At 42.2% G+C, this 15,360-nt stretch overlaps 1 protein-coding gene across 2 annotated transcripts in view; it reads right to left on the reverse strand.

The window, feature by feature from the left end:
• NHLH1 (nescient helix-loop-helix 1) overlaps positions 1–15,360 on the reverse strand; it is a 158,730-nt gene that overhangs the window by 7,848 nt on the left and 135,522 nt on the right. Inside the window, exon 1 of one of the 2 annotated variants that reach the window (XM_073567183.1) lies at positions 4,730–5,004. The exons of the other annotated variant lie outside the window; for it this stretch is intronic. The gene's annotated coding sequence lies outside the window, so the exon portion shown is untranslated. Of the gene's footprint in view, positions 1–4,729; positions 5,005–15,360 lie in introns of those variants that run through there. 2 annotated transcript variants of the gene reach the window in all.

A 15,360-nucleotide genomic window follows, 5' to 3' on the forward strand; every position in this document is an offset into this window, starting at 1 on the left:
AAACGTTCCCTCTTAGGACCCAATGGGCATTTAAAGACCTATTGTTTTGTCATTTCTTTCTGAGAATTGGTAGAGTTAAAAGAAAAAAAAAAACAGTTTCGAAAAATCATTAAACACATTTTTGGAAATCTAAAGGTTGAAGTGAACTAAATGTAGGTAGAATTAAAGAAAAAAAGTCACCGGGTCTAAAGTATTCCGTTTTTTATTTTTTTAAATCCTCCATAAGGATCCAGAGATGTGGACTTTTAGCAACCACTAATTTCTATGGTCTTTATCATGGGGGCGTGTCTATTGGCTGCTTTGCATAATAAGCACCACCCTCTTAGTAACGACCATAAAAACTTGCACTAAATAAAAAAAACCTCATATCTCAGGAGCCTTATGTCAGAGTAAAACAAAAAGACAAAATACTCAGTAGAGTAGTGGGAGAAAAACTAACATTAAAAACTGACCATTTGATTTTTTACTATTAATTTTACCTATATTTAGTTTATGTCAACATTTTGATCTCCAAAAATTATTTTATAATTTTTCAAAATTTTTTTTACCAATTCACAGAAGAAAATGAGAAAAAGAAATGGGTTGTGCTCGATGAAGTGGCATTTTTTTTTTAATGAATGAGGTAGTTCCACGCTCGGCTCATTAGTGTGGACAATGGGGTTAATGTATTGAAATTTCTCCAGGACCTGATGATATTTTGCCGGCATTAATGGCCGTTGACAGAGTAACATGTGTCGTAAAGTTGAACAACCTACTTTTTTTTTTTTTACTCGTGTCATACTCGATCCAGAATAACTGCGCCCTATGAAATGAAATGTAAGCGGTATCCAGTTTCTACCGGCTGCGAGCCTCCTTATATAAGCAATAACACGGCCCACTGGAGCCTCGTTAAAGGTGTTTATTGCTTAATGAAATGTGAGCTTCTGAAAAAAAAGACTACAGTGACAGAACAAGGAAAGTTGGGATTTAACGAGATCCGAGGAAATTCCCTAATTGCTTGTAAATCCATACAATGGAGTGAACTTAGGAATATCAGGGGGTTTTACAGAAATTAGGGGTTTTTAGAACACTTGTGGGATCTAAGGAGTTAATGTAAATGTAAAGGGGAAAAATATGACTATTTTCATAATTTCATCAAAAATTTCATTTTTTTTCCCCACAAATATATTCTTTTTTATAGCTATCTTTTACACTATTTTTATATATGTTTTCCTAGGTATTGTTATATAGTTATAGTTTTATAGCTTTTTATAGTTATATTTTGAACATTTTTTATAACAACTTTTTGTTCAACAAGTAATTAAGAAAATAGGTGAACTTGGAATCAAAATGACTATTTTATCTGATTTTGGATTTTAACTAAAATATGTTAATACCTAAGATTGTTTTCTTACAGTTTCACTTTTTAAGCTGAAAATCGTGAGTAAGATGAAAACATAAGTCAACTTATATGGGATATTATAAATAATTCAACTGTTACAAAATAAAAGAAACATTTTTTTGCTTGTATTGGTTAGCTTAAAACTTTTAACCTTTAAAATAACTTTTTTCCATTTTTGGGGGGTTCTTTTTTGAACAACTAAATTGAAAAATCCTGTATTGTGTTAGTTGTTTTGAAAGCTACATTCAACAGGCAAAAAGATCTGAAAGGATTGTCAGGCTGACATAAGGCTCCGTGCTGAATCGCCCATCTGTCACAAGTTAGGGGTTTGTCAGTGATCAATTGTACAGATTCTGTAATTGTCCCTTTGTGCCTAATGTAACCTCTGCCAGAGAAATCCTATCAGACATCCACATCCTATGCAACTCATGTGTGGAGAGATAGATAGATAGATAGATAGATAGAAGGAATCAGATAGCTAGCTAGAAAGATAGATAAAAGGAATCAGATAGATAGATTGATACAAATATAGAAGGAAGCAGATAGAAGGAATGAGAGATAGATAGATAGATAATAGATAGATAGATGATAGATAGATAGATAATAGATAAATAAATAGATAGATAGATAGATAGATAGATAGATAGATGAGAGATAGATAGCTAGATAGATGATAGATAGATAGATAGATAGATATATAGATAGATAATAGATAGATAGATAGATAGATAGATGATAGATAGATGAGACATAGATAGATAACAGATAGATAGATAATAGATAGATAGATAATAGATAGATAGATGATAGATAGATAATAGATAGATAAATAGATGATAGATAAATGAGAGATAGATAGCTAGATAGATAGATGATAGATAGATAGATAGATAGATAGACAGATGGCAAGGTAGAAGGAATCAGATAGATAGATAGAAAGATAGATAAAAGGAATCAGATAGATAGATTGATACAAGATGATAGATAGATAGCTAGATAGATAGATAATAGATAGATAGATAGATAGATAATAGGGACCCTTCAGATGGAGGGCATACATGAATTGGCCAATTTGTGCACAAAGAACCTTCATTTTTCATCTATTACTAAAATTTTGAGAAGCTTAATCTAAATTGAATGTTTTTAATGTTTTTCTGTGTTTTCACATGGCCTAGATTCATGCACATGTGCTGCTGTGTTCTTTTTGTCAGTTTTCGCAGCTTGCATGTGTTCACATTAGGAGGTGCTGATCGTTTTTTTTTGCTTAGATACATAATAGATAGATAGATAATAGGTAGATGATTTATAGATAGATAATAGATTAATATATAGATAATAGACAGATAAATAGATAGATAGATAGATAGACAGATAGATAATAGATAGATAGATAGATAGATAGATAAGATGATAGACAGATAGATAGATAGATAGATACAGAAGATAGATAATAATAAATAATAGATAGATGGATAAAAGACAGATAATAGCTAGATAGATAATAGATAGATAGATAACAGATAGATAGATAATAGATGATAGATAGATAGTTGATATATAATAGATAGATTATAGATAGATAAATAGATAATAGATAGATAGATGATAGATAATAGATAGATAGATAGATAGATAGATAGATAGATAGATAACAGATAGATAGATAATAGATGATAGACAGATAATTGATATATAATAGATAGATGATAGATAGATAAATAGATAATAGATAGATAGATAATAATAATAATACAGAATTGTACCTGTAATTATTGTTGATAATAACATACTTAAAACACAACTAATATTATCAGTAGGAATTAGAAAACAAAACAAACATATCATTTCGGATATGAAAGCCCCAGATGAATGATACACTGTAGCAGGGAGCATGGACCACTGGGAGGTAATGTATGGCCCCTGTCAGTCACCAGGACTCTGTGTTTCATCATCATTTGCCAAATGTTATTAGGTTTACAGATGACAGGTTCATAGAGACGACCGAATAATGATACCAGGATTATTATTCATTATTATTATTACGCTGTAGTCGGCAGCGTCCAGGCTTGCCATGTCTAGATTGTAAGCTCCTCTGACAAGGACACTCATCTCTTTGTCTCTTTATAATATCCTCTGGTTTTATACTAAATACACAAATGAGTGATAAAATATGGAGACTCAATCACCGAGACATTGCGGGTCATCAGTGGCAGATCCCGCTGTGATTGACAGCTGTCATTCACATGATAGGCATGTCACATTGGGATCTGTTCTGCTGCGAGTTAACTGTTTAATGGCTGTTAGGATAAAGAGTTCTGGGCTCAGACTGCAGCCTATGACAATGTAGGAGATTGTGTTTTGGTGTCGAACGTTGTTTGTTGTCAGTGGAGAGGAAACCACCCCAGACGGGGAGGAAGCATATGACTGCAAATCTAAGCGACAGATGCGGGGTGAGGACCACTGCCATCCACTGCTGAAGCACATCCAGAAACTTTACACACAAAGGGACCTGGCAACCCTGGTTGGCCGAGAGAATATAATAGATAGATAGCTAATAGATAGATGATAGATAGATAGATAGATAATAGATAGCTAGATAGCTAGATAAATAGATAGATAATAGATAGATGATAGATAGCTAGATAGATAGATAATAGATAGATAGATATGGGATAGATAGATGATAGATAGATAGATAATAGTAGATAGATAGATAATAGATAGATGATAGATAATAGATGATAGATAATAGATAGATGATAGATAGATGATAGATAGATAAATAGATAGATGATAGATGGAGATAGATAGATAGATAGATGATACATTGATAGATAGATGATAGATAGCTAATAATAGATAGATAGATAGATAGATAGATAGATAATAGATAGATATATTTATCCATAGATAGATATGAGGTCAATAGATTAACGTAGATATACATCCGTAGGTAAGAGAAGACAGGTATCTATGCATAATGACACATAGATATACTGTAGATCAACTAATGGAAAGACAGATAAATTGAGAGATAGATGAAATGATAGATAATGGATATGACAGCGATACATAGATAGAGATAATAGATATAATAATAGATAAAGGAAATGCCTGTGATATCAGATAGATATAGATAAATCTGAGATGAATAGATATAATTTGACATGATATGATGATTATGAGCCTATGAAGAGCTGTACAGATGGACAGATACAATACAGATATTCTATAGACAGATAAGTAGATAATTCCGTGTTCTATTAGTTCATTGTGAACTTTCCACATTGCCCCCGGATGCAGTGCCTGGACCACCCTTTCCCCTTGTGCAGACCCCTGGGCCCTTACCTGCACATGGCCGTGACACGGTGGCGGCGGCCCCCTCTTCAGGTGTCCATGGATGCTGGGAGCAGGGTCAGGTAAAGTTTCCTTCTTCAGGTCCAGGGGGGAAGACGTTTGTGTCCTGAGCTCCCAGACACACATATAGGATGGCCGTACGCATACACCCATGTGTTGGGAGCCCCATATATTTCTATATATAGGGTGACATGAGGAAGAGGTGGCGGCGCTCATTGGCCGCGGCAGAGCCTTCCATCATACATATTAAACAGCTGGGATGGCACGACATTGGCTGGCAGGATGGGAAAGCCCTGGGGATGGGAGAGGGAGGCGTTGGAATGGCTCCTGTGACTTGGCTGAGGGGCAGAGGGAGAGGACCAGGACTGGCTGGGGGATGAGGACATCTGTTCGGCATGCATATTTCATAAAGAGAAGGAGGGAGAGGGATACACAGGCCGGAGACAGTCAATCAGGGGAAAGTGACAGACGGGGTGAGCTGCCACATTATAGGAGACACTACACTACTGCTCTGTTGGGCACCATTCCCTCCAGCGACTGAGTTTTAGGAGTTTATTGAGAACCTCAAGTTTGATTTCGGACACTATGTTTCTTAGCAGGGTTATCGCACCACGGCAGCCTCCGTGGCACCACACATTTTTTATATAACGCCAGATAATGAACTCCCCCCTCTGCCTGTAATATAATTATTATTACTTTACGGAGGACATGAGTTATGCAGGAAATATCTTTTCTTTCGATTATTTTTTCCCCTAATATTGCGCTCTGCCGTTCAGCTTTAATTATTTAAACACTTGGAAGTGCATCGCGCCTTCATGTCAGGGTACTGTGGTGACAAAGCGGCGAGGATAGGGTCGTGAATGCCTGTGGCGCTGCAAGCAAGGTGAGGGCCAGAAAGAGTTGAGAGTGCAGCAGGCGAAGGGTTAAATGTGTTTCTCCCAGAGACATAGTAGGGACAGAGCGATGTTCTGCAGATCTCTGAAGTAATCAGGGGTGCAATAGTCTGCAGAATATATCACTACAGTAGAGGGAACAGAGCAATGGTCTGCAGATTTCTGAAAACAGTCAGTAGGGTAATAATCTGCAGAATATGTCACTATGTATCTGACAGGAATAGACGCAAATGGAGACAGACCATGAGACTGCTGTGGTCCCATAAACTGGAAGGGTCCGATGCCCCTTCGCTTCTGGCATCTACCCACTTCTCCCAAAATCCACTGTTTCTGTAGGTGAGAAGTCAGGAAAATTGGGAAGGATCCATACGTGTCAGGTGTCAGCAGTTTTACACAGCAGATACCAACTAGTAACTGCTGTGATTAGAGCTAGCTCTCATCCCAACAGTTTATCCTCCTTAGATGCCTTGGTGAGCAATGACCATGGCATCTAAGGGGATGGATGTCTCCATTTAATGTGATGGGTTAAGTGAGACGGAGCCTTAATACAGACCATCACTATGTAACTCCCTAGATTTCTTGGTACACTCCCGGTGAGGAGGGAGAGGTGACAGAACAATATTCTGCAGATTTCAGTGGTGTAATAATGTAGAAGAATTAAACAATACGTATCTGATACAGGAGGAGTAGAGGGGGGAAAAGCAATGTACGGCAGATCTGTAGGAAAGTAGAGAATTAGGTATGAAGGCTGCGATTTCCCTAGAGGAGAGTGATGACATCAGAGTATAATTCAGGAGGCGATCACTGGAGTGTCACCTCTCGCATAATTATACACCAAATAATTCATAATGTGGGCCGAGTGGGTGCTCCGCTTGACACACGAGAGTGTTACAGTAGAAAAAAAATGAGAGATCAGCTCACTGTCTAAATAGTTGTGATCTAAGGTCCGATGTGGATTAACAGCCTTTAAAAAAGTAGTGGCACACAGAGTAACAAAATGGGCCCCAGGACAAGTAGCTCCAGTGGTCCATTAAGTAATGGACGCCCAAAGAAGGTCTTGGGAAACGATATACTAAGGCCAACAGGTAGCTAACCAAGAAGGTCTTAGCAAATTGTCATGATGACTATATTAATCGTAAGAAAAGCCACCATCAGAAATGTCAAGATCCCCCATGGCGAAATCGTATCGGTCTTTCACCCCAAAATTTGCCTCTTGTTGCTTAACACAGACAGTACCCACAGGTTATGAAGTAGGCTCAGCTCTTGAGCCCGCTACATACATCTGGCGCACCCAACCGCCATACAGATGTTGCCTGGAGGTTAAAAGGGAAATAACAGTAATAACTACAACTATTATTATTATTTATTTATATAGCACTATTGATTCCATGGTGCTGTACATGAGAAGGGGTTACATACAAATTACAGATATCACTTACAGTAAACAAACTAACAATAACAGACTGATACAGAGGGGAGAGAGGACACTGCCCTTTCGGGCTTATATGCTACAGGATGGTGGGGAAGGAGACAGTAGTGTTATGATTGAGTCACCGTAGGAGGCAAAAACAGAAATGCTAGCTAAGTCCAGAAAACCAGAGAAGTTGGCAGCTATCGAATTGCAGACCCCTGAACCTATCAACACAACTAGCAGTAGCCGTGGGGGGTTCCTACGATGCCCTAGACCCCTCGATCACAGCCGGAGAATTAAATAGGCCTAAAGAAAGAAAGGGGAAATCTAAACTGCCCCAGAGCAGACCCCAAAGCAATAGGCAGCCCCCAACATATAATGACGGTGAAGCAAGATGAAAACACTAACACAGACAGAAAGATAGACTGAGCAAAGACGGGGCCCAAGCTAACTAGATAGAAAAGGACAGGAAGGCTGCTGTCTGCAATCCGTCAAAAACCCTATGAAAATAAGAGCCAACAGGCTGACAGTGAAAAAGGCCCTGAAGATGCTAGGCTTCAAAAAAGCTATGTCAGTACTCAGGAATATTCTGAAGACAGAGCAACAGGCAAAAGGAGATTCAGCTCACCCCAGCAGGGAATGGCAGAATCCAGAAAAGCAAGGAAAACAAAAACAAAACACAAATGCTAACAGGCAAAGCAAAAAAACTTAGCTTTAGAGGAGCAGGAATCAGACTGGTGTCCTAAAAGTCCACAGAGAAATCACCCGCAGGGCAGAACGGCGTCGGCAGCCTTATATCCAGTCCGTGACTCCACTCAGCCAGTCATCCTCATTAGTCTCAGGTGCCTGATAATCAGGCTCATTACCTTCCTTTACCAGAATAGGGAGTTCACCAGACCTCAGTGACAAAGGGGAAAATGAACTCACAACACAGTAGGTTGGTGGGTTGCAGCAGTTCCGGTGTTGGTTGAGGTGATATCACCGGTAGTGGTGAAAGAGAAGGAGGTAGCGGGGTCATTGCACGCTGTAGGCTTTCTTGAAGAGGTGGGTTTTCAGGTTCCGTATGAAGGATCCAAATGTGGTTGATAGTCGGACTTGTTGGGGCAAAGAATTCCAGAGAATAGGGGCTATTTGGGAGAAGTCTTGGAGGCGGTTGCGTGAGGAGCGAATAAGTGTGGAGGAGAGAAGGAGGTCTTGGGAGGACCGGAGTTTACGTGAGGGAAGGTATCGGGAGATTAGTTCAGAGACATATGGGGGAGACAGGTTATAGATGGCCTTGTAGATCAGTATTAGTAATTTGAACTGGATACGCTGAGGGAATGGGAGCCAGTGAAGAGATTTGAAGAGGGGAGAAGCGGAGGAGTAGCGAGGAGAGAGATGAATTAGTCGGGCGGCAGAGTTAAGGATGGACTGGAGAGGTGCAAGGGTGTTAGCAGGGAGACCACAGAAAAGGATGTTGCAGTAGTCGAGGCGGGAGATGATGAGGGCATGCACAAGCATTTTAGTAGATTGAGGGTTGAGGAAAGGACGGATTCTGGAAATATTTTTGAGCTGGAGGCGACAGGAGGTAGAAAGAGCTTGGATGTGCGGTTTGAAGGACAGGGCAGAGTCAAAGGTTACTCCGAGGCAGCGGACTTCTGGTACTGGGGAAAGTGTGATGTCATTAATTGTTATAGCTAGGTCGGGTAAGGAAGATCTGTGAGGTGGAGGAAAGATGATGAGTTCAGATTTGTCTACATTGAGTTTGAGGAAGCGAGAGGAGAAGAAGGAGGATATGGCTGATAGACACTCTGGGATTCTGGACAGCAGAGAGTTGACGTTTGGGCCAGAGAGGTAAATCTGAGTGTCATCAGCATAAAGGTGGTAGTGGAATCCATGGGACTTTATGAGTTGCCCCAGACCAAGTGTATAGATTGAGAAGAGTAGGGGTCCTAAAACAGAGCCTTTGGGGACTCAAACAGAGAGAGGGTGGGATGAGGAGGTGGTGTGGGAGATGCTGAATGTGCGGTTGGAAAGGTATGAGGAGATCCAGGATAGGGCAAGGCCTTTGATGCCGAAGGAGGAGAGGATCTGTAGTAGGAGGCAGTGGTCAACTGTGTCAAATGCAGAGGACAGGTCTAGAAGCAGGAGTATAGAGTATTGTCCATTTGATTTGGCTGTAAGTAGGTCGTTAGTAATTTTGGTCAGGGCTGTCTCAGTGGAGTGATGGGGGCGGAAACCAGATTGTAGATTGTCAAAGAGCAAGTTAGATGATAGGTGGGAGGAAAGTTCAGCGTGGACGTGCTGTTCCAGGAGTTTGGAAGCGAATGGAAGCAATGATATTGGGCGATAGCTGGACATAGCGGTTGGGTCGAGGGTTAGCTTTTTAAGGATAGGCGTGATTGTGGCATGCTTGAAAGCAGAAGGGAAGGTACCGGACGTTAGTGATAGGTTGAAGAGGTGGGTTAGGGATGGGATAAGTGTGGTGGTGAGGTTGGGGAGGAGGTGGGATGGGGTCAAGTGCACAGGTTGTGAGGTGCGATTTGGAGAAGAGGTGCTTAAGTTCCCCTTCAGTGATGTTGGAAAGTGAGGTTATGGGGTTTGGGCATTGGTCTGGTATACAAAGGGGTTGTGGTGGTTGAGTGATGAAGACTTGCCTTGTTTGGTCAATCTTGTTTTTGAAGTGTGTGGCAAAGTCCTTGGCATAGATGAGGGAGGTTGGAGGAGGCAGTGGTGGGCGGAGGAGGGAGTTAAAAGTTTTGAATAACTGTTTTGGGTTGTAAGATAGGGAAGATACGAGGGTTGTGAAGTAGGCCTGTTTAGCAGAGGTGAGGGCAGATTTGAAATCGAGTGTTGCCTGTTTGAATGTGGTGAAGTCATCTTGCGAATTTGTTTTCTTCCAGCACCGCTCTGCAATCCTGGACACTTGCCGGAGCTTTTTAGTGGTGTTATTGTCCCAGGGTTGTCTGTTGATACGTCGCATTCTGCCATGAACGAGAGGGGCAACCATGTCAATAGCTGATGCGAGAGTGGCATTGTAGAAAGCAGTGGCACCATCTGTGTCATGGGGTGAGGATATGGATGCCAGTGGTAGAATAGAGTCAGAGAGCGCGTGGGTGTCTAGGTGTGCAAGGTTTCTGCGGGGTTGTGCGTGTTGCTGGACATGGGTGCCAGGTGAGGACAGGGATGAGAAAGTGAGTAGATGATGGTCAGATAGAGGGAGAGGGGAGTTGGTGAAGTTAGAAAGAGAGCAGAGACAGGTGAAGACCAGGTCTAAAGTGTGTCCATCTGTGTGGGTGGCTGAGGAGGACCACTGAGTAAGTCCAAAGGATGAAGTAAGGGACAGGAGTTTGGAGGCTGCTGACTGAAGGGTATCAGTGGGGATGTTGAAGTCACTCATGATGATAGTGGGGGTGTCAGTTGAAAGAAAATGAAGAAGCCAGGTAGAGAATTGGTCAATGAAGGCAGTGGTCGGGCCTGGAGGTCGGTATATGACGGCCACTTGGAGGTTGGAGGGAGAGTAAATGCAGACAGAGTGGACTTCAAAAGAGGGGAGGATTAGGGAGGGAAGAGGTGGGGTTGGGTTGAAGGTGCAGTTGGAAGAAAGGAAAAGACCTACTCCTCCACCGTGTCTGTTGCCAGGTCGAGGAGTGTGGGTAAAGTGGAGGCCGCCGTAACACAGCGCAGCAGGGGAGGCGGTGTCAGAGGGTGTCAGCCATGTCTCTGTGAGGCCGAGGAAGGCAAGATTGTGAGAGAGAAAGAGGTCATGAATCACATGGCGCTTATTGCATATGAAGCGGGCATTCCAAAGTGCTCCCGAGAGAAGGAGCAGGGGTTGGGTGTCAATGGCACAAGTTTTAAGTTGGAAAGATTGTGGTAGTTCTTATTAGATAGGGAGCAGTAGGAAGGGGAAGTAGTGGGGGGTGAGAGCTGTGGGGGTCCAGAATTGGGAGATATGTCGCCAGCAGTGAGGAGAAGCAGAGAAAGGGAGAGCAAATGGGAGAAGGAGAGTGGGCAGCTTGTTTTATGTTTCATTCGGACAGATTTGAGGTTGAGGAGCAGTTCAGCAGAGGAGGTCAGGTGGGGAGGAAAGAGGGAAGGGGAGATGACTATTTGGTTGGAGGGTGCTGTGGTTTGGGGATAGCGAAGGAGAGTGAGGACTAAAGGAGCAAACACTCTGAAGGCATATGTAAACATTGTGAAGGAGTAGGAGGGTGAATAGAAAAGCTGGATAGAATTAAAAAGAAGGGCTTACTCAGCAGACATACCCAAAAGAGACAGGTAGATAGTGTGGGGTCCTGACTCCTGCCGAGACTAACTGCCGTAGTAATAATTGCATTTTCACGATACTTTTGCTGCAGTGATACTTATGCTGCAGGGAGTCACACGTGCCTGACCCGCACACCTGCCACCCTAGAAGACAACTACAACATGGACTTTAAAACCGCTAATGGAAAACTCTTTGTCGTAGTTCACATCGATTAAAATTAAAGGAGGCAGATTTTGGTGTGGAATTTGCTCAGACGAGCTGTGAAAACAGTGTCAGCTAGCCGAGCAGTCATTAGCCTTATTGAATGGGGCTCATATGCATTTAGATTCAAAGCTTTTCAAAGTGAAAACACTCAACAGATATCTGAGGCTACACCTAAAGTCATCTCACACATTAGATGGCCATCGTCTGAACGCTGCTTTGACCGATCGGACATCCAACAGCCATCTTGGCCATCTCTTCCATACACAGGAGTTTTCACTTGGTCGAGTGTTCCTGTGTTCTCTATAAGAAAGCTGCCAACGGACATCTCTCCCGGAGAAAAAACGATCACCAGTCCAAAACTCACAATCTCCTCCCTTTCTCACACAGGACTATGAAACATATAATGATGGTAGAGGAGGTGGGCCTAGAGTGGCAAGTTATTGGTGTATTTGGCTAAAGCTGGGATGGTGTAAGTTGGCCTTGATCGGAGGATAGGGGTTCACCACCCTTTAGTATGTCAAACAGTGGTTTGTGGTTGATGGTCTCATTTTTTTCTACATTTGGTATGGGCCCCAGATAGCAGTACTGCCCTTATTGTGGCATTGACCATGAAGCCTTAGAAATAACACATTTATAGATCAACATGTAGAGTAACATTTACCCAAATATCACCTTAGAAAGGTCACATCTACCAAAACATGTAGCCAACCAAAGCATTAGTAAATTTCCATTGTCTACTAGACCTTCAGATCACATGAATAGATCAACATCTACTCAACTGTTCAAAGATCAACTAGTAGACCAACCTCTGGTTAGCCTTTGTAGAAAATTCACCATTTATAAATTCTTATAGAAATATTTAGCTTAGGAGAACATCAGGAATTCTCTGGCTCATACTTATGAGCAAATCTGAGCCATAAAAGATTTGCGGCATCCTAAATCCGCAAGAACATTAATGGAGCCGTCTCATCATGACTTCAGGTTCATAGAGCTACTTGATTATCATTTGAGTAATTAGCGTTCTGACAGAGCATGGCGTCTTGTGAGACAGAGCTGAACATTCTCTCTTCTCCATTGATCTCTTAATACAATGGGTCATATATTAAAGGACTGACAGATTGTCATCTTCTCCAACCTGTTGTCTTAAAAGAGGGTCTTCTGTGCTTTCCCTGTTTTTCAGTTGTTTTACAGCCAACTACATCTCAATTAAACACATACATTTTTGTTAAGCCAAGATCACATGTGGCTGATTTAATTTTCAATGTTTACTCTTTTGCAAATTTATAATTTTTTTTACAAAATTTTGGGCAATTTTGCATGTGGTTTTAGTTGTGGTTTTAGTTTTCTTTTTTTATTTTATTGATGTCTAGTAAAAATTCTTTATGGAGTTATATCATTAAAAATGCAAACTGGAGGATGTACTCAGTTTAAATTAAAATATATAGTAAAAGGTCTTTTTTTTAAGTCACAGGCCTTAAATATTCCATAAAATACTATATTTAAAAAGGAGACATGACAGAAGACAAAACCACTAAAAAAAAACATTACTCTGAAAATAACATACCACTAAAAAAAACATTACTCTGAAAATAACATGTCAGAAGACAATATGACTAAGGGCACAACCATGTTACAAAGACATAATTCAGGGAACAACATGTAAGGCTGGTTTCACACTTTCGTTCCTTGGAGCTGTGCATGGCCGCCGCTAAGTTCCACCCCCTGCCGCGCCTCCTCAGTTCAGCTCCGCATATGGGCGCATGACGCTGCATGCGACCTGCGTGCCCTATCTTTAGCATTGTGTGTGCAGGTATGCGTTTGCCAGCGCATGCATCCTTTTGACGGTGCGCCGAGTGCACCAAAATGCAACACGGTGCGTTTGGCGCAGGTCGGCGCACCGTCAAAAGGACACATGTGCCGGAAAATGCATACTTGCACACGGCCTGCGTACCCAATGCTAAAGATAGGGTATGCAGGACCATGCAGTGTCATGCGCCCATAGGCGGAGCTGACAGGAGGAGGCGCGGCCACAGGCGGAGCTTAGCGGCGGCAGTGCGCAGCCCGGCTCAGCTGCAAGCAACACAAGTGTGAAAGTAGCCTAAGAAGATAACATCACTCAGAAGGTAATATGTGTCTTGGATCTCCTACTTGTCGCCTCCTAGGCCATGCAAATGTAGGGAGATGGACTGGGCTAGGAAACTTCTTGTGTGCCCGGGCTGGAACTGTTAGGGCTGACACCATTGATGCCGGGGGAAGGACTTTCTGACTGGAGCAGACCTTTGCACCTGACTGTAGAGGGCAGGGTGGACATAAAAGGGGCTGAGTGCACAAAAACGGGGCTTCTGGTGGGAAGACAGTGTACACGCAAGGAGAAGGTTGACTCCGTCTCCGCTGTTCCATGCCAACCAGCAGGCCTACTCGGCGACCTGTCCTCCCCTGCAGGCACAACCTGTGCATGGACAAAGCTGAGCACCTTGCAGACTCCTGAACCCGAGAGCCCTGACCAGTCAGCACCCTTCACAGTGACTGACAAGCTTTACAGTACTGACCTCGCATTACAAGCTGATTCAGAAGTCTCTGCTGTGGCCTCCACTGCAGCACTTTGTGACGCACTTGCTGTGCCACCTTCAACCCCTTGATCAACAACGTGTTCCAGGATCGGGAGACCACATCTGGGAAGGCCAGGATACACCACTTCGGTAAAGAGACAGTGCTTCAATTTTATCTGGGACTGCTTCAGAGACGTCTCGCACAACTTGCGCTGCCATTGTGGGATCTTTCAACCTCTTCCATCTGGGAGCTACAGACTGATAAGTTGATTTGTTTTAACTGTCTGTTGTTACAGTTTACCCCTCCTGCATTTGTATATTTCCAAATCTTCGTACTCCCTGCATGGAGTGTTTACTAGTGATGAGCGAGCACTAAAATGCTTGGATGCTCATTGCTTGGGTCGAGCAAATTGGAATACTTGGGTACTCGGTATTCTGTCCCCGGGGCCTGTGGCTGCAAATATGGCTCTGTGAGATGCTGGATCTCTTCACCTTACTTACAATTGGCGATGGTCACAGATACAGTAGCTCAACTCATCTGCCGGCACACGTTATGAAGAATCCAGAAGAGACATTGATTTCTTTAAGAATTCTTGTTGAATGCGTACAAACAGCAGCAGGTAAAAAACTTTCTTCAGACAGGCTGAAAGCAACATGTGCCTCTAATGAAGCCAAGATTGAGACTGAGACACAGGGGGAAGAAAAAGGAAGTGACATCACACCCAGAAGAGGGAGACAGAAGGGACAAACTTAATGGAAAGGGAGGATTTCAGCTATGCAAAACACAGGAAACATAGCAACAGTAAACAATATGAGAGTCTGCAATACAGCATGTAAAATGCACAGGACAGTATGTAAACTGTCTCATTCATGGGACATAACACTCGGACAGAACAACAAGCTCAATGTAAGTCTATGGGAGACCCGAGCATTTTTACCGCGATCCCCCTCGGGGGTCCTTTTAAGATCTAAAAACGTCTGAAAATTATGGAAACACTGCTCAAATGACACGGGAACATCATGGCAAATGCTCCTGGAAGCATTTCTAACTCTTAGGTCACACCTGTAAACAATGTTGTCAGAGTTTCACACCATTTTTACAGGCGCACCTAAAAACATACAAAAACGAAAGCAAAATGGATTTTGCTGGGAAATATGTTAAGGAACATACTTTCCAGGTTAATGACTTGTATATAAGGCAAATTAATTAACACAAAAGAAAAATGTTCCTCCAGCACTTGAGCTATGTTCACACGCAGCATTTTTGATGCGCATTTCAATCTTAGCATTGCTTTCAACCAATACAATTACATTCA

This window comes from Dendrobates tinctorius, unplaced genomic scaffold, assembly GCF_039654945.1.
Source record: "Dendrobates tinctorius isolate UK_male_01 unplaced genomic scaffold, ASM3965494v1 ptg000019l, whole genome shotgun sequence".
In the NCBI taxonomy this organism is placed as follows: Eukaryota; Metazoa; Chordata; class Amphibia; order Anura; family Dendrobatidae; genus Dendrobates; species Dendrobates tinctorius.